The sequence below is a fragment of the Canis aureus genome, chromosome 6 (assembly GCF_053574225.1).
Source record: "Canis aureus isolate CA01 chromosome 6, VMU_Caureus_v.1.0, whole genome shotgun sequence".
Classification (NCBI taxonomy): Eukaryota; Metazoa; Chordata; class Mammalia; order Carnivora; family Canidae; genus Canis; species Canis aureus.
Window position 1 is genome coordinate 71740775 of NC_135616.1, and position 20120 is coordinate 71760894.

Consider the following 20120-nt stretch of genomic DNA (forward strand, 5'->3'; position numbering starts at 1 on the left):
CATGGCAGGTCCCCAAGGGCAATCACCATGGCTGTGTCCTTGGTGCACTCATTCCCTGACTCCATGGCCTGTCAGTACTTGTATAGTAAATAACTGAGGATTTGGCAAAATAGTAAAACTTACCTGGACTTTGTAATCTACTGGTGAGAGGTAGGAGTAGGGTGGCCAGAGACTCTGACAATGACAGCATATTCCATAAGTGCTCTGAGATCTATATGTTACTATGGACACATTGAGGATGCAGACCTTATCAATGCCTCATCGATGGTTTTTGTTTTATTATGTTCCATCCTTTGCCTGTTTCTTCTTGTATTGCATGGTAAGTTCCTGTGTCTGTTATTCTCTGCACACTGTAGTACATACAAGAGGGGGCTTTTTAAAAAATATTTTATTTATTTATTCATGAGAGACACAGAGAGAGAGGGAGGCAGAGACATAGACAGAGGGAGAAGCAGGCTCTGTGCTCTATGCAGGGAGCCCAATGTGGGACTTGATCCTCAGACTCTGGGATCACACCCTGAGCTGAAGGCAGACGCTCAACCGCTGAGCCACCCAGGCGTCCCAGAGGAGGGGGCTTAATAAAGGATTCTTGAAGAAATGATGATAGTTACCATCACTTACTGAGCTCCTTCACAAACATTTTCAATTATTCCTTCAATAGCCTATTGAGGCACGTATTATTTATCTATTTATTATTTATCTCCATTTTGTAGATAAGAAAATGGAATGGACTAATAAGTCTAAAATAACCAGCTGAGGCAGTGACCATTGGAGCTGATTTGTGAGCGCAGATACATCTGATCCCAAAGCCATGCTTTTAGCCACCACTCTAGATCATATGTTCTAGATCATACCCTTGTGGTGTGAATGTAAGAAGATAACTTAATAAGTCCTACTTTCCAGTTCCTCTTTGGGAAAATGGCAATAATTCTTCTCTGCCTATTTCAGTTAAGACATTCAAATGTGAGTTGTAATGTACACATAGAAAGTACTGAAATAATGACCTGTTTGCTTTATAGCAAAAGCACCTGTAAGCATAGCAATTGCCTTATTCATCTTTGATCTTCCAGGTTCACTTCCCAAATCCTTGAGAAGTAGTAGTACTTGTTAACGTCTGTTGCAGTATAAATTTACAAGTTAAGGAGAGATTACATAGTCAAGAAGGGTTTTGCGCTCTGATATTTTTAAAAGGTTGGAATTGTATTTATGAAATTGAAGAAGGTTAAATTTATATTCTCTCCAGGTTTAAGAAACTAGCTCTCTATGGCGAATGTGCTTTTCCACCAGGCTCTGAGTTGCCACGAGCCAACTCTGTGGGCCCCGGGCAGACTTGGCAAAGGTGCCGCGTAGGCTCTGTGCCTACACAGCGTGGTCAGGAGAGGTAGGTAATTGCTCACTGGGCTCTGCAGACAAAGGCACATTTTGCAACGCTGCTTTTTGCACGTCGTCCATTGGAAATGTAACTTTCAGAGTATAAGTCATTTTAGTTTGTATGTATTCAGAGTGACTGTAGAATTGATGTAGCAGATAATTTCATGGTGAGAGGAAAAATGCTTCTTAGATGTTCTCAACTGAAATCCTGAAATCCTGAACTAGAGGTTGTCAGCTCTCTTTCCATTATTGTGCTCCCTTTAAAAAAGAAGGAAAAGAAAAAATAATCTTATAGTTCTTCCCAGGAGGGTTAAGGTGCCATGACCCCTTTATTGTTTGACCTTTTCGGTGGACTCTTTTCTAGTTGGTTTTATTGTCCAAAATGAATTGGGCTGATGTGAGGTTGTATGTTTATTATTTTCACTTTATTCTTTGTGACTAGCATGACTAACTCCATATGGAGCCACCTTGGGAAGTCATGAACATAGGGACCTGGGTGTTGGGGAATGGGTATAAGTGGCTCCCCAGAAACCCATTGCTGCAGGTAGAAAACAGTTCAGAGCACACCTATTAATAATGGGTCTGGAGAGTCTCCGCAAATAAAACATAAAAATAACACATGCCCTCTTGTCAGTTTGCTAGTTCAGTGTGTCTCAAGCTGTCTGTGGTAAAGAACTAGTTTTTGATTTCTTAAAATATTCATTCCATCTCAGACTAATACTTTTGTCAAAACATAATGAGTTAAATTTGGAAAAATTGAATTTTAAATAGATGAATAAAATACAAGCCCCAATTTTTAAATTAGATTCAACAGACATAAACTTTTATTTCAGTAAACATACTCAGAACAAACAGAGAAAAAGGATTACAAAGGCTGCACATATTTTTTATTTGACATGCACACACTGGTGATTAATATAGAAAATTCCTATTACACTTGTACTTTTGTCATTCCTCAATCATAATTAAACAAAGTTATGAGTGAAAAAGCAATTCCTCCTATTAAATGCCTATATGCACACTTTGAATGAACACCATGCATAGATGAGCTTGCTTCTTGCTTGCTAATTTATTGAGTCTAGGTTGGATTGACAAAAATGCTGTTCTTGGGGGATAGATGATGAAACCCAACCTGAGTGCATCAAGGACACAAGCCATAGTTTAAACACTTAGCAAAAGCATGCTGAATGAAAGTAGTTGTTGGCAACTCGATGGTCTTTTCTGATATGTGGTTCTGGGAACTACACACCAATCTCAAAAAACTGCAGGGCTCCACTCCCAGGTAGAGTCCACATCTTTTAGGATGGTGACAACTAATCCTCTGAGCCATCCTCATCTAAACCCCTTTGTTCAAGAGCAAGTGCTTTCAGAAATGATTTGCAATGACTTTCTGAATAACAGTGAACAAGAATAATTATTACTGAAGAGTGGAATAAGACTACTCCCAGCATGAAGGAATAGAACATTCTCCTACAGGGTCTGGAGACAGGAAAGAAAGACCTTCCTGGAAGTTTATGTGGCTTATGTTCCAAGGTATGTTATGAAGGGCATTCAAGGTCATTTAGGATCTGCCCCTGCATTTCTCCTTACGGTGGTGGGATTAACATCCAGGTGCTCTGGGTGGCCTCATATAAATGTTCACTGGAATAAAAAAGCGACTCTAGTTAATTTAGCCTCGCTCAGAATATTCATTTGTAATTTTTATCTAAAATGAGGCAAGTGGTGTTGTGTTTCCAAATTCATCTTCAGTTCTTCATCAGTAGCCAGTTCCAAAAATGCTAGTTAAATTTAAATGATCTTTTGATGAAAAAAAGGAATCCATAGAATTGTCTATGCATACACTTAAAAAATAAATTCCAAACATTTTCTCAAATTCCAAAAATATTTGGTAATAACTTTTTTCAGACATGCTATATCAATATCACCCCATCCTTCAGTGATGCTTGTTAAATCTGGAACATGTTGTAAACTATGGAAACTGTATTCTTAAATTGCTAGCTTTTGTTCTGGGTTCTCAGTCTTATCTGTCATTGAAAAACATGTTCCTCAGGACACCTGGGTGGCTCAGTGGTTGATTGTCTGACTTTGGCTCAGGGAGTGATTCTGGGGTCCTGGGATCGAGTCCCACATCAGGCTCAGCGAGTTTGCTTCTCCTTCTGCCTATGTCTCTGCCTCTCTCTCTGTATCTCTCATGAATGAATGAATGAATGAATGAATGAATAGATAAATAAATAAAATCTTTAAAAAAATATGTTCCTCCCTTACATGGAAGTATTAATATCATTAAAATAACAAGGATGGACAAAGAAACAAGTTTCTTTTTTTTTTTTTTTTTTTAAGAAACAAGTTTCGAGCTCTAATTTACATCTTTGTAAAGTGGGGACAAAGTTGATAGAACACTAAGCATTTCAGACATTCTTGACACAACTTTTCCTCTTGATAACCATCAAATGTCAACATATAATACGGTTGTTTATTCTTGGCTTCCCTCTCAATAATTTATTCAGAGTAATCATGAATTTAATTCATTTACCTTTACAGAATTTTTGTACAATGTTTACTACATCACTAAATGTAGTAAATGTAGTGTTTCGTTGAGTTGACTTGTTTTTGAAGCAAGTCTTTCTCAACAAAGGCAGCAATGCGTTAATTTACACTCTGGTGCGAAGTTTATTAATCTGTATAATTCCAGAATGTTTTCTTGTCTTTGCAGCTGTGCTCTCAGAACATACTCTACACAAAACTTAAACTCCAAACCACATCTGTTGACAATGTAATTTTTTTAGCTTTATACGTTGGAGAGCTAGCTGTGTCTTTTGGCAGTGAACATGCGGAAAAGGGCGGGATTCTTCATATCACTATCATGTTTGAGTCTTTTTTTTTTTTTTTTAAAGATTTTATTTATTTATTCATGATAGTCACAGAGAGAGAGAGAGAGAGGCAGAGACACAGGCAGAGGGAGAAGCAGGCTCCATGCACCAGGAGCCCGACATGGGATTCGATCCCGGGTCTCCAGGATCACGCCCTGGGCCAAAGGCAGGCGCCAAACCGCTGCGCCACCCAGGGATCCCCATGTTTGAGTCTTATATGTACTGAAAGATTATTGCCATGTTAGTAGTATTGGTGCACTTGGCAAGTTGCAATGAGAAATCCTTTGCTTGTTTTATTTGGTCTGTGAGTTGGTCTTCTGTATCATTAGCCTGGCATGTTACTCTGTGATATCATTTGAAAGTGGTACTGGAGCTACCCTTTTCACCACAGATTCACCCAACATTTCTAAGCAAATACCTCTGATGCAGATTTTCACCATTTTATTGATTGCATGAGGGTTTTTTTTTTTTTTCTTTAGCAATCCAAAGTGCTATTTTATTAGAAGCTTGCAAAGTGTTAATAGGTAAAATTTTGAACATTTGCTTCTGTGGCTTTCTAATGCAGTCCTCTTATTTCAAATAGTTCTTTTGGTTTTGAGCTTATTTTTAAAAAAACATGTGTGAGTAAATTCTGCCCGCGTAGTTTTAGAGGTATCATACTTGAACATATCTGCCAATAACACACTTTTGGGTTTAGCATGCCACCCTCAAACACCTACAAATCCAAACTTTGTTATTGTTGTTTTTTTAAAGATTTTATTTATTTATTCATGAGAGACAGAGAGAGAGAGAGAGGCGGAGACACAGGCAGAGGGAGAAGCAGGCTCCCTGCGGGGAGCCCGATGTGGGACTCAATCCCGGGACTCTAGGATCATGCCTTGGGCCAAAGGCGGATGCTCAACTGCTGAGCCACCCAGGCACCCCCAAATCCAAACTTTGTATATGAGGAATGGTACTTCCAATAAAACTAGCACAAGCTCCTTGGTCTCCATTTCTTTGGAATAACTTCCACTAACATTATTCAGTTTATGTCTATTGATGCATTCAGCCGAGGTAGATCTTTTCTTGACTAACAAATCCCGTGAAATTTCTTTTATGGTTTTAAATTAGTGCTAAAAATACATAATACGATTTTTGCTTTCTTAATTTAGCTAATAATGTTAAGCTATAAATAAAGCAAGGTTGCTTAAAAGTGGAAACAATCACAAAAATAGCAAGTTATGTAAGTAATACATGCCAACATTTTCTTCATCTGCCTTGTCTTCTCTGGCATCCCTTGTCTGACTTCCTAACTGGCTACCTCATGCTTCTCATCTGAGCTGGCAAGCAGCTAGGTAGACAGACATTTGTCTAGTAACGACTATTTAAAATCCTTCTGTAGCTTAATTCATGGGGAAAAATAGGGAGATCAGGGTTTTATGGCTTGTGTTTTACATTTCATGTCATTTCCTAATGGGCATGGTAGTATTTAATTGTGTCCTGGGAAATGAGACATTTCCCTGTGTAGGATCCATGATTATATTGATTATATTTAACTGGATATGTGGCATCCAAAACAAGCACCGACTTAAGTCAACATATACATTTGAGTACTTACAATGTGTCCAGCCCTATGCTAGATGTGGGAGAGAATACTGGAGTAAGTATATCATAGTTTCTTTTTCCTATGACCTGACAGTTTGGTAGGGAGTGTAACTCAAATATAAAGTTTATAGAATACCTGTTGCTGCATAACAAATTACCCCAAAATGTAGTGATTTAAAAACAGTAGCAATTTTTTAATTTAGCTTGTAAATCTGCAACTGGTCATTGGTTCATCATGATGTCTGCTTTCTGTCCCACCTGCTGTCAGTGGCTCAGCTTAACTGGACACCGGATGATCTTTTTTAAGATGGCTCACTCACCTGGGTAGTACCTGAGTGTAGGCTGGGAACCCAACTGGGGCTTTGAGCCAGGGACCCAGGTTGCTTTCCATGTAGGCCTCTCCAGAGGCTGTTTGGACTTTCTCCTGGTATAATGGCTGGGTTCCAAGTGTGACTGTCCCCAAGGATGAAGGCAGAAATGCATGGCACTTTAAAGACCTAGCCTTAGAAGTCACATGGCATCTCTTCTACCATGCTCTGAAGGTTGATGCAGTCACAAAGCCTACCACGTTAAAAGAGAGGGGACTAACCTGGTATGTGGCAAGAATATAGAAGAGTAAGTGTGATGGGACATATTGTCATAACCAGCTTTAGAAAACACAATCTACCATACAAATTATTCACTCATTCAACAGTATTTATCAAGCACTTACCAGGTGCTTGACACTGTTAAAGGTTTGGTATTTAGAGATTAAATAAGACGTGGTTTCTGCCTAGAGAAACTTACAGTTGTAGATGAGAAAGATGATATAATTAACTATGCATCATAAAATGTTATAACTATGCCAGAAGTTTGTGCAAATCACAGTGGTGGCTCAGAAGGAGGGGAGGTGGTAAGATTCCTCGGGGAAACAGCATTCAAAATGACACTAAAGAGGTGTGTAAGGGCAACAGTTCTCAAAGCAGGATCTTTGTATTCCCAGGGTTCCCAAGACCTTCCCAAAGAGATTGCAAAGCTATTTATACAATAATGCAAAGACTTTATCTGCCTCTTTTACTGTGTTGATGTGTGCATTGATGGTACAAAAGCAATGGTGTGTAAGTAGCCAGACCTTAGCATGAATCAAGGCAGTCCCAGACTGTATTAGTTGTCATTATATTCTTCAGTACCAAGCACTTGCTAAAACAAAACAAAACAAAACAAAACAAAAAAACAAAAAAACCCCACAGTTTTACTGAAGAATGCCCTTGATGAAGTGATAAGAATAGTTAAATTTAGTCAATCTTGACCCTTGAGTATATATTTTAACATTCTGTGTGACAAAATTGGAAGCATATGTAAAGCACTTCTGCGTTCTGAAATTCGGCTGCTTCAAGGAAAAGCATTTGTGCAATTGGATTCCACACAGCAACAGGGTCTCTTTTCCTGCTGTTTTCACTGCCATTTTTACTCGAAAGAATAAATGACTCATAAAGTATCGCTTTCCAGTCTTGGGTATTTGGACGACATTTTCATGAAAAATCACTGAGGTGAGCCCATCATGTCAAGGAAAATGACTGACAGTATTTGTTACCAATTATAAAATTAAAGCTTTCCAGCAAAAGTTGGAATTATGGAAAACTGGTAACTGCCATCACAAATGTGACAGTTTCTAATACAAAAGACTGTGTGGATTCAATTGATGGCAATATTAACGAGTATGGTTTTTGGTATTGTTTGATGGAATGTGTTGACTTTTGGAAGATCTGCATCACTTAATGAACTCATATTTTCCATATGACCAATGCGTGATGTCACAAAATCATATGTGGGTAAAAGACCCATTCGAAGTGCAAAGTAGACCAATGTATTCATATAACAGAATACGAAGAGTTCAATGATATGATTTCAGATCCCACATTAAACTCTAAGAAGCTACCACTTGTTGAGTTTTAGGGTAGTATCAGAGGAGAATGTCCTTAGTTGTCTGAAAGGGCTATTAAAATATTCTTCCCTTTGCCAACTACATACCTCTGTCAGACTGGATTTTCTTCATATACTTCAACCAGAACAACATGCCACCTCAGGTTGAGGGCAGAAGCAGGTACAAAAAATTTAGCTGTCATCTCTTAAACCAGGCATTAAAAAGATTTATATAAATGTAAAGCAGTAGCACTCTTTTTACTAATTTTTTAATGTTTTGGATAGTGTTGCTATTTTTGTAACATACACAATGTCTGTTAACCTCTAATGAACATGTTATTATTTTTAAGTGGATAAATAAATATTTTTAAGTTTTCTCAGATTGACATTGTAACATGGTAAGTAGTGACAGATATAATCTGCATAAACAAAAATTCTTTGTTGTCCTCAAGGTTTTAAGAGTGGAAAGCAGTCCTAAAGCTCGAATTTGAGACCCCAGTTGAGAGGGTCACATTCATCAGAATAATGGACTTTCTGGCAACAAAGGTCCAGGGGCTGACTGAGGGAACTGGGCATAATCAGGGTACTGAACAAAGCCAAGAGGGGCTTAGGGAGGACAAGGGACAGAGGATCACTGTGAGAGACGGAGCCACACCAGTAGGCAAGGGCCAGTGCAGGGATAGAGTGCTCAGGCCACAGACTGCCTAGTTCAAGTCTTGATTCTACCACTGGTTCCTGAGTGATTTGGGCCAAGTTATGTAACCTCACTGTATCTCAGTTTTCAGATATTTAAAATAGGTACTAAAATAGTGCCTGTTATATAGGTCGCTAGGATTCAATGAAATAAGCTCTGTAAAATACTTGACCTAGTACTCGGCATAAAGCTAGCACTCAATAAATGTTAGCCTTTTTTTTTTTTTTTTTTTTTTTTTTTTTACTAAGGTGTTTGGACTCTGTTCTCCAGTAAGAAGAGTGTTGGAAGGCTTTTAAGCAGGAAAAAGACATGACCAGATTAAGATGTGCTGTAAAAAAAAAATGCAGGGAGAGTACATGTCATCGTTGGGCCTTTTCTTGATGCAATATGGTCCTTAGGGGAAAAATGTTTAAACTGAGCTCTACTGGCCACTCTTCTGGCAGAAGTCTTCAACCTCAGGAAGCCTCTCGGGCATACCAGTTACTTTTGGAACAATTTTATGCACAACTGGGAATCAGTTCTCTTTTGTGGAAAATATTGCTGGCCTATGAACTTTCAAATTTGGATTTTTTTTTTTCTCCTTTTCACTCAAACTGCATTACTAAGTTATAGAATCTTTTTGCTGTCCTCAAGTAATTGACTGCCTGGAGCCCATTCTTACATTACCATAGTGTCTGAGATGGCCATTTGTTACCATGGGTACCATCGGTAGAACCGGGCTAGGCCAGGAGCAGCTCACAGGAAGAAATAGAAGCACTGGTGGCCAAGAACTCACTGGGTTCTTCTGGAGAGTGAAATTCAGCTCATCAGTAATGTGTTGAGAGTTTACCCTGTGCCAGGTGCAGAAGAGCAACAGAGGTGAGGAAATATACCTGTCACCCCTACCCTTACAGAACTTGCCTTCCCCGTGGAGAGGAGGCATGTCTAAAGACAACGACATTGTGAGTTATGTGTGACAAGTGCTAAAACAGAAGTCAAAGTGAAGCACTGGGCGAGCCCAGCTGCGTGAGCATGAGTAGTGAAGATAAGTGTGGATAGGCATGTTGGAACCCCCGCCTGGGCACCGACCCAAGGAGGATAGACCAGATGCTGAGTTCAGTGGGGAACTTCTGAAATTTGGAGCCAGGAATGATATGATCCAAAGAGTGTCTTCAGATTGTGGCTACCACTGTGTAGAAGCAAGATTTGAGGTGGTTTGGGAGGGACTGGAGAGAGGATGAGGGCTTGGGGGCCTTTGAGGAGGGATGGCTGTGCACACCAGAAGCAGCAGCAGGAGTGGAACAGGGGAAATGGTCAGATAGGTAACTAAAATGAGGAGGGTGATGGAAGAAGTGTGCAGAAATGATACCAAAATATCATTGAGCCTGTTGAGCCTGCGTGATAGGACTGAAAAGAAAAAAAACAAAGGAGAGGCTGGTAGTTGCGGAGGTCGGGCATTCGATCCATGTTCTTTACTGATTGGCTGATTTAGCTGCAGTGACTTCATGACTCTGCTAGGATTTAACCAGAGCACTGAGACTTAATGGGTGGACATAACCGAATACCTGTAAATTCTTCAGCAAAGGGCAGTGCCTGTCCCCTCATTATATTTAATGAAGCTCTGGAAACATCCACTGGTTCAGAGGTGGGTTTGGTGAGCAAGTCTTGATTTGTGCAAATCCCAGCATCTTACTTAGCCTGACATAGGGCTTCAAGCCTAGTCCCTGTGCACCTGTCCAGCCTCCTCTCTCACTGCCCTCGCCATCCATACCCTGTGCCCAAGGGCTGGACCGTGTGCTTTTGCTTGGAAGTCTTCCTTTCCCATTCCACTGCCATACTCCCAACTCTGTTTTTCCTTCAAAACTGTTCTCTGGGGATGCTGTACACCCTGCCCACTCCTACGCCTTAACCCCCACCCCTAAGTCTAGATTGTGCTGACCACACTGTGTCTCATTTGTCTATTCATATAGACACTGCTCTCATCAGACATTGTACCTCAGTGCTAATACCACACCTAACACAAGGGAGATGCTCAGTAAATGTTTGTGGAATAAGAGAATAAATAAAGAGATCAAGTTTGGCTATTAGACTGAAGTGATTATCTGAAAACCCATTCATTTCTGCATTAATAGTTGAACTGTTTTTAGTTCTAAAGAGGGTACATGGCCCGCAGTTTCTAAGCAGCTGAGCATATACTGCTGCTGATTAAACAACCATGTGCCAAATGGGGCTCACTTTTATCATTCTGACACCCCAGTCCATCTGTTGTAATCAGAGACCAGGGAGGAGCAGGAGCCACCCAAGGGCGGGATACCGGTGGGAGTGGTCCACACTAATGCATTGTTGGTAGAGAATTTAGAGCTATTATAATATCAACTGAAAGTTGGATGATTTCTGTTAGAGCCCCTGAGAGTCATACTGGGGAACAGCCCAGGGTTTCAATCATACCTCTCAGGGCAGAGTAGAGACTATTGTCTGCTCTTTCTGTAGTAAGTGTGGGCCCCTCAGAACTTCCATTTTCCTCCTCTTATTGATGGCAATGTTTAGCTTCCCAGGGTCAACCAAGCCTGCCACTGCTCAGGTTCTCTGCCTCCTTCCTTTTGGATTTAGGGGGCAACGAGAGGGTTGACTGGCTCAGAAGAGCCTCTCTGAGTGGAGCTGAAATCTAAGATTTATTTATTTATTTATTTATTTATTTATTTATTTATTTATTTATGGATTATTTATTTATTTATTTTTAATAAATTTATTTTTTATTGGTGTTCAATTTGCCAACATGTAGAATAACACCCAGTGCTCATCCCATCAAGTGCCCACCTCAGTGCCCGTCACCCAGTCACCCCCACCCCCCGTCTACCTCCCCTCCCACCACCCCTAGTTCGTTCCCAGAGTTAGGAGTGTTTCATGTTCTGTTTCCCTTTCTGATATTTCCCACTCATTTTTTCTTCTTTCCCCTTTATTCTCTTTCACTATTTTTTTATATTCCTCAAATGAAATCTAAGTTTTAGAAGAGAAATAGAGGGCTGTCACGGAATCAGGATCTCTGCCCCCTGTGTATATGCTGGATGAGAGTCTACTTCTGGTCTTCCATTTACTAGCCCATGTGTAGACTGTAGACTTGACTCAGTGAAAACATCTTTCTGAAACTCCTCCCTGGGTGCTGAATTAAGTTGGAAAACATTTCAAAAGCTACAGAAGCTATGGCAATTTGAAAATTTGACTAGCCAACATCTGTATCAGAATGAATGTAATATCAATATGATGGCCCATCTTGCAAACCAAATTAGAAGTTTAAAACGTATGGTGATACCAGTGGATCACTCATAAATATTGAGATGGTTAGTGTCCCCCTTGGCCTGAAGCCAGCTGTTAGAGTGACGCAGTTGGGGGCTGCTCTGATTCTTCCCCTGGAATCTGCAAGTGGAGCAAATTCTGCATCTCAGGATGCTGGTTGAGTTTGCCATGTCTGTGCTGAGCCCAAGAGTGGAGAAACCAGGTGTAAATAAGGATTTCCACTGCTTATAAGATAAAACCTAAGGATGCCTTTCATGGTGTTGTCTTGTCACATGACATCTTAGAGTCACCCCATCACCATTCTTGAATTCTAAGAATCAGCTATGCTGAGAGACTTGCAGTTCCTCAACAAGATTTGTTCTTTCAACCATCTGGGCTTGGTCATACTGTTCCCTTTGCCCAGAATTTTCCATTTACCCTCACTTCCTCATTTACCAGAATAATTCAAGACTCAGTTCTGGCATCCTCTTATGCATAAGAGCTTTCTTCACTCATTTCCCCAAATGCAGTCTACAGTTAAATGCAGACTTTGTTTCCATGTACTTAATACCACAGCTAAATAACCTCACCTGTCCCCTAGCCCACATTGTCATTATCCCTGCCTTTTGCAGTTTTGGAGATGTTCTTTCCATTGTCTGGAACATCTTCCCACATGCTTCCTTCTATCCTGAGTGTTGCCTCTCCAGAAGCATTTCCTAGGGATGGTTTCTTCTGCTTACCTCAAGGCTGATCATATTTTTATATGCACCATTCTTACAGTCCCTGGTAGCTACCCCCAAGGCAACTATTGAGTGGTATTGGTATGGTAAAACTGAATCAGAAATCTGAAGGAATTTACCAGTTGGTCCTTTTCTATTAGCAACAATACTGTCAACAGAATAGAATATAATAATTTCTGGTTGCTATTTTTTGGACAGATTTATCAAGATATGTACATATCTTATCAAACAGCTAAATACAAGTTGAATGTTGGGTTTTTTCCCTCCCTAAGCTCAACACATCCACCACTGCTTAGCTTAATTTTTCTTTTGCTTTCTTCCCCCTGGGTAACCTTGACTGTCTTGCAGGCCCAGTGATTCAGGGCTGGAAGCCCAGGGCCCTTGACTTGTCCAAAGTGTCATGGCAGACACTCAAGGCTTGGCTGCTCAAAGCCCTGGTGAAGGTTCTGTTCCTTCCTCCTGACATTTGGCCAGCCACCCTTAGCCATCTCTCTTCATGAAAAATATTGACCTTGCTAATTTCAAGGCCTAAAATTACCTTTTTCTCTCCATACTATTCCTTAATCTTTCCTCTTTCAAGTGAGAAAAGAGGGGAAAAAAGTAAAGGCTGCAATTTTTTTCTAGTTTCTGTAAAATCTGAACCTAGCCTATGATTATTTCTTCTTAACTAGCAGAAAGTTCAAAAGTTACTAGTTTCTTCAATTAACTACACCCCCTCTTTTATTTTTTTTTAAATCATCAGTACCCAGTTAGCGTTAAGTGCTTCTTGGCTAAGCCTGTTCTTTTATAATCTGTTTCATAAAGGCATCATATTCTTTTCCTTAAACATTTTTAGAATAGTTGAACATAACCAGACTTTTTCAAAACAAGGCATCCAGTGGTTACTCACAGATAATTTAGAGGCTCACAGAAGTGGATGAGATAATGGTGCCTGTAAGAATCATGGGGAGTTTTAAAAAAAATCTACTTGCTCACCCTCTTCTCACCTCAGTTCACCCCTGACTATAACTAAACCTAGGAAAATATAATCTTAAAAAAGCTGTTTTGATGATTCTGCTATGCCCCCTGATTGACAAACATGGTCATGATGGTTCCAGGTAGGCAGGACTCATCTGAGGATTGTTGATTTTGCACATGAGTTACACTGGGGAGCAGAAGGGGGGTAGTTAGATGTGATGGTTCCTGAAGGCTTCTGAAAGAGTTAGGTTTTGTTTTGAGTTGGATGTTGAATAATAATAACATAGCAACATGTGTTGAGCATGTACTACGTGGAGCATTTCATATATTTCATCATGTTTAGTCCTCACCAAGGATGGTATTATTCTCTATTTGTGCAGATGGAGAAAATGGAGTTCAGAGAGATCAAGTGCTTTGCTCAAAGTCACACAGCAAGTAAGTAGCAGAGCTAGTATTTAACTCTTCAGTCAGTGTGACTGCAGAGCTCTGACTGCTATGATGTGTCAGAGTTAGGGTGGGGAAGCAACAGAGGCTATGGTACAGGTTATAGCAGGAAAATTATTTCTACCTCATCAAAATCTTTGCAGGAGACAGATATCTGGGCTTATAAGAAGTCCTCAGAGTCAATTATGGACATCACCATTAGGCTGAAAATTGTCTTTCTGTCTCTAAGAAGATGAGAAAGGCTAAGTTTTTATCATCTTGAATAGACCTGGTGTATTATCATCCACTTCAATTTTTCTATCCAATTCCACAATCATAATTCATAATCATAGTCATTTCTTGGAGATCAGAGGGACTTTAGATTCCCTGCAGCCCTGTTTCTTGTCTGACTTCCTCCTTTGGTTGGTTTATTTATTCAAGGGGCCAAGTCAAGCCAAGCTGAGCTGCCCCGACCCGCCCCCCAGCATCTCAGTGCAGTGTGGCTGGTGGCTGGGAGGGGTGTGGTAGTGAGACCAGCGCTGTGCTCCCATGCCCTTCCTTGGGCCCCCCCGGGGAGTCACTTGGGTCCCGGGGGGCTCCAGTGCCCGACCGTCTGGGGGCCCTCCCCGCACAGGCCCGGATGCCTGTCATCTCTCTGCCTCTATGTGGAAAGTGAAGTTTGAAGAGTGAGGAAGAGACACCGTGGACTTGAAGAGAAGGCTCCCCTTGGAGCTGAGGAACCAGACCCCGCAGGTGTTGGAAAACTTGTCTCGGACAACTGCAGATCAGATGACGGGAAAATTGTGGGCTGAGCACTGACTTTGTGAGTGTAGAGTTGCTCAGTTCCATAAATGCAGGCTTGATTTCAGTTTCAAATCTCTCCTAGATACCTAAATTGAAAAAGCTTGAGCTGGATGTCAGTAGCGTCTTTAGAGGTCTGGACAGGTTAGCAGAAAGCCTTTCAAATTTCACACATCTGAACTTCAGTGCAATCTACCGCAAAATATCAGCACCTTGGAACCTCTGAAAAAGTGGGAATGTCTGAAAAGCCTGAATCTGTTTCTAACCGTGGGGTTACTAGTCTGAATAGCTAGGGAGAGAGCATCTTCCCCAGCTTGACCTACCTGGATGGCTAGGACAGAGAGGATCCAGAAGTCCAGGTAGATGGTGTGCATGAAGAAGAGCCAGCTGTAGGAGAAGATGAGGAGGATGAGGATGGTGAGGAGGAGGAGGAGTTTGATAACCAAGAAGATGAAGAGGAAGAAGAAGTGTAAATGGGGGAGGGGTAGGATAAAATTGAAGTCAGTGAGGAGGAAGAATTTGGACCTGATGGGCAAGGTGATGAAGATTAAGGGGATGAGGAGGAAGAAAGGGGGAAGGTAAAAGAGGAAAAGAGAAACTGATGAAGATGATAATTAAGACCAAAATAACCTGCAAAGAAAGAACTGTTTAGTATTGGTTGGACTGCTCATCGGTAGCAGTTTAGATAATAATAGTAATAAAGGTTATCTGTGATACCAACCACAGGACACCACCCACCCAAAGAGCCAAAGAATAGTTCCTGTTACATTCTTTCACCATTTGGTCCCTCTTCAAAATCCACCATCAACTTGGGAACTTCACCCCAACAAAATTGTAAGTGCTGTTAGGTTCTGGAGGCTTGCTGTAGCATGGGTGGTTGGTGAGTGAGTGGTTGGCGCGTCAACCGCCAGTGGCTACTAGTCACATCAAGACTATAACAGCATTTTTACTTTCCGTACAACAACGGAGGCTTGTAAATAAAATCTTAACATAAAAAAAATTTCCCACAGCAAAGAATGAGCCGGTCCAAAGTATCAATGGTGTGGAGGCTGAGAAACCCTCCATAAATGTTTCAGGCAGGGGACTGGGGTTGAATCTAGCTCCATGCTTACTAGGTGTGACCTTAGCCAACTTACTTAACCTCTCTGTGGCCTGTCTGCAAATAAGGCTAATGACAGTCCCTTCCTCATAGGGCTCTTAAGAGATTTCAGTGAGCCAGTGGTGTATCTGCAGCACCGGAGCAGTATCTGGTATACAGTAGACATGTGTTTAACAGAGGCACCTGGTGCCATGGTGGAGTGGGCTCCCAAGCCAGCCTGCCTGCGTGTGAATCCTCCATCTGTCATTTCCCAGCTGTGTGACTTTGGGCAAATCACTTAGACATTCTGGACTCAGCTTTCATCTATAAAATGAAGATACTAGTAGTAGTAGCTACCAGGACATAAATCATGTATGCAAAATGATTGGAATAGTGATTTGTACATCATAAAAAGCATATAAATTTCAGTTGTGATTATTACTGTTATTATTCCTTTTTGAAACAAATATTTGGGTCTCTTTGCACAAAGAGGTGAAGTCACTTGGCTTACAGCTATGAGACAGCAGAGCCAGAATGAGGACCACTGACTCATGAAAGAATGGAAGATATGTCCAAGATGAGAGTTTCTGTTCTCTCCACTCCTCGGCATGCCGTGGAGTAGGAAGCTGGTTGGGTCATGGTCACTTGAGACAGTGTGGACAGAGGCGCTGGGATCTACAATGTCACTTAGCAACCAAATAATTCCAGGACTGCCTTTGAGAAACTAAGAGACTGCTGGTCATTCAAGTAGGAAAATCAGCAGATTCTGAAGTGCCAAGATCAGAGTTGTCAACAATGGATAAAGTGATTTTAATTTCTTTCTCTTACTATTATTGGAAGAGGTATTTCTTTGAGACGTTTCATGCATTGTGCTGTTCCAATTTAATTCACCATGGTGATAGTAATGTCTTTTGAAAAAAAAAACACTTTTTTTCTTTTTTGTCGTTGTTTAGAGAGGGAGAAGAAAAATTTGAACTTTCTGAGAGCTCATAACTTTAGGAGTAGACATAACTACTATTGGAAAATGATCTCCCTTCAGGTTAACATGCCTGTTTAAATGGCTTTAAAAATTATGTATTATTTTAAATGGCTTTGCTAATTAGATTCTCTTTGATGACTCATATTGGCCAGATATAAACTTAGGGCTCTCATTATGAAGTCAAGCAAGACCTGGGTTTGAAAACCTGCAAGCCACTCTATCTTTTTAGCCAGGTGTACTGTAACTAAGTGGTTGTCTCTTTGCAATCAGGAACTCAGCAAGCACAAAATAAGTAAAAGTAGCAAATTATTTGGAGACCTTTCCAACCTGTGTCTGACCTTCTTGATTCATTTGCAGAAGTAATTGCCTGTGGAAATTGCTGTGCTTTTATCTGTGGTGCTATTAAAACACTGGTTGAAATGAGATGGCACAGACTGCATGGTTAATGGGTTACTGTGGAGTGGGAGCTGTTGTTTTATTCGACAGATGAGAAATAGCTGAAAATAACCTTCTGTCTCCCCTGTAAGAATTTTGCTTGTTAAGTGACATTCACCAACACAGCAGAGTTTCAGCGTGGTTATAGGAATTTGTGCTATTCTTAGCAAGATATTAAGTGAGAGTTTTCAGGCTTTTTTTGTTATAAAGTACAGAATGTATGAGTGTTTTAAATTCCCTGATTTCAGGGACACTTTCTGTGCTCAGAAGAAAACTGTCCAGCTTGAGGAGGAATGAGGACATAGTCTTGGTAGGACACTGAGAAGAGAGTATAGTCATTTGTATTCCCTGCATGCAGGTACCACTGACCTGTGGGATCATTCCCTCATTCTCTCCTGGCTTCACTGTCGTTATTCTGTCTAGAGGGGTAAGGCTAGCTGCCTTCTTGGCCTCATCCTGCTTCCTCAATATGGCCCAGTATTTTTTCCCCTTAGACCATTCTCCTCCTTTAAAGTAGAGCATTATACTGACAATTTATTAGAGAAATAGTGGGGATCCCTGGGGTATAAAGCAGTGTGTCTCAAACATGAAGATGCCGCAAAAAATCACTTGCAGGGTTTGAAGAGCTACAAATTCCTGGGTCTCACCTCTGGAGATTTGGATTCAGTAGATTTGGAGTGGGCATGAGAATTTGCATTTCTGACTGCCCAAGCAAGTGATTGATCCTGGTTTGAGACCACTTCATGAAGCCTTTGTGTGATGTTATGATTTATAGGGCTAAATACATATTTGCTTTTCCTCCCTGTTTCTGGCACAGAGCTCCTAAAACCCTTGGAATTTCCTCTGCTGACAGCAATAAAAGTGTCTCTTGTTGTATTAATGAGGTGACTTTTGGAGGCGCCTAAGGATCTGGGCTGGTTGCCAGGAAAGCCAATCAAATGATTAGAGGGTTGGAACTTTCAACCCCCACCCCATTTCTGCTCCCCCACTAACCTCCTGGGAGGGAAGAGGGGATGAATATGGACTTTATTCACCAATAGCCAATGATTTAATCAATCATGCCTATGTAATGAATCCTCCATAAGAAACCAAGGGAAGAGGATTTGAAGAGCTTCAGGTTGGTGAACCAGAACGCTTCCAAGTGCCATGCCAGGCCCCAAACTCCAGGAGGACAGACACTCCTTTGTTCAGGGCCTGCCCTGTGTATCTCTTCATCAAGCTATTGGCTCCTTTCCTTTAATATCTTTTGTAATAAACCATTAATCTAGTGAGTACACAGGTTTCCCAAGTTCAGTGAGCTGCTCTAGCGAATTAATCGAACCTATGGAGGAGTTCATGGGAACTATTGTCAGAAGTACAAGTAGCAATCTGGACTTGCAAATGGCATCTTAAGTGGAGGCAGTCTTTGGGGCTGAGCCCTTAATCTGTGGAATCTGATGCTGCCTCTGGCAGATAGCCTCAGAATGGAGTTGAATTGTAGGACACCCAGCTGGTGTCAGAGAAGTGGTTGTGGGGCGTAGAAAAAGCCCACCCACATTGTAAACCTTGTACCATTAAACCTGAGGGAACTCACCTCTCTGGGACAGTCTCTTCCAGTAGTCAGCCAACAGCACTTTCTGAGCACCCCCTGATGCAGAAGAAGAAAGATATCCCTGGAATGATCACCATAACTCTTGCACTCCAGAAAGTCTTATGTTTAAAGAAAAGCACAAGCCTACATATCACAGTAGAACTGAGGGAACCTGAGTCTCGGGGTGATGAATGGAGGGATATTAACATTGAGTGGGTCAAGAAAGAAAACTCAGATTTTTTTTGGATCCACCCCATGCCAGCACCGTGGCGGATATTTATCCTGTGAATTCGGTGAATCTTCACAGAAATCCCGACATGGGCAGATTATGCTCTCTCTTTCATAAATGAGGAAACTGAGGCTCTTAGGACATAAATTTATGGTGTAGGGGCCAAGGGCAGGATGCCCCAAGATGAGCCACTTTGTCATGAAGATTATTTTGACCTGAGGGCAATCAACGCCCTGTGGGTTGAAGAGAAACTTTTGTCCTTCTATTAACCACATAGAAGAATCTAAATTGGTTATTAGCAGAGATAAATTTGACCTGAGAGACCCATCTGTATGGCAGGACAAACCTCTAATTACCAAGTACCTGCTCTTCTTATCGCCTTGTGAAGTGATTCCTTTCTTCTGAAGTCCCAGACCCCTAACCCCTTCTCCTTAGTTCAGGGTGACATGTAGACATCATTTTGCCTGACTGCCTTTGGAATTGTCATGTCTGGGTGGATTCCCTGTATGAATGCTATTACTTTTTATTTTCTCTTGTTAATCTGTCTCATGTCAATTTGATTCTTAGTCCAGCTAGAAGGACCCTTGAAGGGGAAAGAAATCCTTGCTCCCCGACAGTGGCAGGGCCAATAGCATTCTTTCTTTTCAGACACCAAGTAATTTTCACTACACCATGTTGCTTCCCACCATAGCACCTGACACGCCTGAGTATTCAGTTAATGTTTGTTGAATTAAGACATCAGATGATTTAGTGAAGGAATGTTTCCAGGAAATGATGACTCTGGAGATGGTCCTTAACCATCTTGCTATTAATTATCATATTTATCGGGCATTTATTATATACCAGGTGCTGTGGTAAGCAGTTTGCATACATGATCCCACTTATTAAAAAATAAACTATAGGTAACTATTCTATATAAAGATATTTAGAGAGGAAGAACGATTTTCCTGGGGTTGGTAGTGAAACCAGGTTTCCAAATTGTAACTTTTTGTCTCCAAAGTACATAGTTCTCCTAGGCTGAGTTGATCTGCTAACATGGCACTACTTTTTTTTTATCTCCCCCCTTGTTACTACTCATTTCTTCCCAGACAGTGAGATAGACCCATAGCTATGGATTTCAAGAAATAAGATTTTAAAAGTTAGTTGCCAGTTACTATGCCAATATAAACATTATCCTCACACCCACTCATCATCACATTAGGATAAGCATGCGCAATAACAGCAGCAAAGACCAA

The 20120-nt window shown here is 41.0% G+C and overlaps 1 protein-coding gene and 1 pseudogene across 2 annotated transcripts in view; both read left to right on the forward strand.

Annotated features, from left to right (window-relative positions):
• Window positions 1–20120, forward strand: part of KCNH1 (potassium voltage-gated channel subfamily H member 1) — a 372290-nt gene that overhangs the window by 226669 nt on the left and 125501 nt on the right. The window lies entirely within an intron of this gene.
• On the forward strand, window positions 13492–15145 carry LOC144315333 (acidic leucine-rich nuclear phosphoprotein 32 family member B-like; annotated as a pseudogene).